This window comes from Cebus imitator, unplaced genomic scaffold, assembly GCF_001604975.1.
Source record: "Cebus imitator isolate Cc_AM_T3 unplaced genomic scaffold, Cebus_imitator-1.0 Scaffold18, whole genome shotgun sequence".
NCBI lineage: Eukaryota > Metazoa > Chordata > Mammalia > Primates > Cebidae > Cebus > Cebus imitator.
In genome coordinates this window covers 4779527-4782849 of record NW_016107333.1, presented here as the reverse complement: position 1 = coordinate 4782849, position 3323 = coordinate 4779527, and positions in this window count along the sequence as shown.

Here is a 3323-nt window from a genome sequence, read left to right as displayed (position 1 = left end):
AAAAGAAATACATAATGTATGCATTTTTTAAAAAAGTCTAGGAAGATTCACTTCAAAACATGGCCTTGATATAGAGCAAATAGAGATTTTAAATATTGCTGGTTGGAATCCAAAATGGGTAGCCACTTTGATAAAGAATATGGCACTATCTTATGAGTGTTTTTTTGTTTTTTTGAGACGGAGTCTTGCTCTGTCACCCAGGCTGCAGTGCAATGGCGAGATCTCAGCTAACTGTAACCTCCGCCTCCCAAGTTCACTCAATTCTCCTGCCTCAGCCTCCTGAGTAGCTGGGATTACAGGTGTATGCCACCATGCCCAGCTAACTTTTTGTATTTTCAGTAGAGACATGGTTTTGCCATGTTGGCCAAGCTGGTCTCAAACTCCTGACCTTGTGATCTTCCCACCTCAGCCTCCCAAAGTGCTGGGATTAAAGGTGTAAGCCACTGTGCCTGGCCTCTCTTATGAAGTTTAACATATATTTACCATTTGATCCATGAACCCAACACATACAAAATTACAGGATTTGACCTGTGAACGCAAGACATACAAAATCAATGGGAAATAAAAATGTATGATCAGGCCAGGGGAGGTGGCTCAGGCTTGTTGCGATCCCAGCACTTTGGGAGGCTGAGGCAGGTGGATCATTTGAGGCCAGGAGTTTAAGATCAACCTGGGCAACATGGCATGACTCCATCTCTACAGACATACAAAATAGCTGGGCATGATAGTGCATGCCTCTAGGCCTGGCTTCTTGGGAAGCTTAGGTAAGAGGATTGCTTGAGTGTAGGAAGTTGAGGCTGCAGTGAACCATGATCACACCACTGCACTCCAGTCTGGACAACAGGGTTTAAAAAAATGTTCAAAGAGGCCGGGTGCAGTGGCTCATGCCTGTAATCCCAGCACTTTGGGAGGCCAAGACAGGTGGATTGCCTAAGGTCAGACGTTCAAAACCAGTCTGGCCAACATGGTGAAACCCTGTCTCTACTAAAAATACAAAAAACAGCTAGGCATGGTGGCGTGCACCTGTAATCTCAGCTACTTGGGGGGCTGAGGCAGGGGAACTGCTTGAACCAGGGAGGTGGAGGTTGCAGTGAGCTGAGATCACACCACTGCATTCTAGCCTGGGTGTTAGAGCGAGACTCCATCTAAAAGAAAAAAAATGGTTCAAAGACTGCACACAAATGTTTATATTAATAGTTTTATATATATATATATATATATATATATACACACATATATATATGAAATTCTTAAAAAGGCAAAACCAAAGTGACATAAAGCAGAGCAACTGTTGCCTGGGTGTGTGGTAGGGAGGATGTGGGGAGGGCAGGGAAGGAGATCAAAGGGTATGAGAAAACTTTTTAGAGTGATGGAAATATTCTATATTTTCTTTGTGATGATAGTCATACAACTATATGCATCACTAAAATTCATCAAACCCTACACTTAAGATGAGTGAATTTTATTGTATGTAAATTATAATAAAGCTGAAAAAATTCATGCTATACGACTTAAGATTTGCTTAATTTCCTTCATGTAAAAAATAATTGTAATAAAAATTAAAAATAGGTGACCTCTTATAATGGAGCAGCTTAACTTCAAAATGAATTTTATTTTATTTTTATTAGTTTTTGAGACAGGCTCACAATGTGTCACCCAGGCTGGAGTGCAGTGGCGTGATTAGGGCTCCCTGCCGCCTCAAGCTTCTGGGCTCAAGCAATCCTCCTACCTCAGCCTCTCAAGTAGCTGGGGGGGCAAGCACCATTTCACCTGCCTAACTTTTGCATTTTTTTGTGGAGACAGGGCCTCACTTTGTTGCCTAGGCTGGTCTTGAACTCCTGAGCTCAAGTGATCCTCCAGCCTCAGCCTCCCAAAGTGCTGGGATTACAGGCATGAGCCACCTCACCTATCTCAAAATGCGTTTTAAAACTTTTTTTGGCCGGACACAGTGGCTCATGCCTGTAATACCAGAACTTTGGGAGGCCAAGGTGGATGGATCACTTGAGGTTAGGAATTTGAGACCAGCCTGACCAACATGGTGAAACCCTGTCTCTGCAAAATATACAAACATTAGTCAGGCATGGTAGGCCCAGCTACTCAGGAGGCTGAGGCATGAGAATTGCTTGAACCCGGGAGGTCAATGTCGAAGTGAACTGATATCATGCCACTATACTCCAGCCTGAGCTACAGTGTCAGACACCATCTTAAAACAAACAAAGCAAACAAAAATCTCTTTTTCCCCTTCTCTTTTCTTCCTAGTCTTAAGATTTAACCTTAAAGCAAACTGCAAAAGCCTTTTCCCTTAAAATTTTCTTTTTTTTTTTTTTTTTTTTTTTTTTTTATGGAGCCTCGCTCTGTCACCCAGGCTGGAGTACAGTGGTGTAATCTCGGCTCACTGTAGCCTCTGCCTCCTGAGTTCAAGTGCCCTTTTCAGTATACATCAGGATCTTCAAGGTTTCAGAGTTTTGCTCTTGTTGCCCAGGTTGGAGTGCAATGGCATGACCTCAGCTCACTGCAACCTCTGCCTCCCAGGTTCAAGCAATTCTCCTACCTCAGCCTCCCGAGTAGCTGGGATTACAGGCAGGCACCACCACGCCCAGCTAATTTTTAAATTTTTAAAGTAGAGACGGGGTTTCTCCATGTTGGCCAGGCTGGTCTTGAACTCCCGACCTCATGTGATCTGCCTGCCTCAGCCTCCCAAAGTGCTGGGATTATAGGCGTGAGCCACTGCGCCCAACTAGGACCTTCAAGGTTTTATTTGAAAGGAGGGAAGTCCAGCCCCCTTTTGTCAGCTGAAAAACAGTCTTCTCATCTACTTAAAGAACATGGGATATGGGAATATGAGAAAAGAGATGATCATTTTGTTGTTACAATGCTCAGAACAAGAGTCACTATAAGGTCATGGAGACAAGGATATAGGCTGGCCCAAGGCCAAACATGCAAAGACCAAAGTATCTACAGAACAGAGCTGAGGGCTAGTCCCAAGCCATAGTAGGCACAAAAGAGATTACCCCTAGAAGAGTTGAAGGCTGGTCCCAGACATGGGATGAGACCAGGGTTAAGGGTACCCAGTAAGCAATGGTTCATTCTGGAACTCCTAGGATGAATGGGGGATACCATGTTCACTCTGGTCTGCCATAAGTGCAGGAAAAAGATAGAAGGGAAACTAGAGGAGATGCCTTTTCCCTTCTCTCCTCTGTTCTCTCTTCACAGATGGGTAATTGCGTCTCCATACCACAGGACATGCCCCTTGAATGCACGTCAAGAATTGGGGTAAGTTCAACCCCCAAACCCTAAAACGAAAAACTTATTTTCCTTTGCAA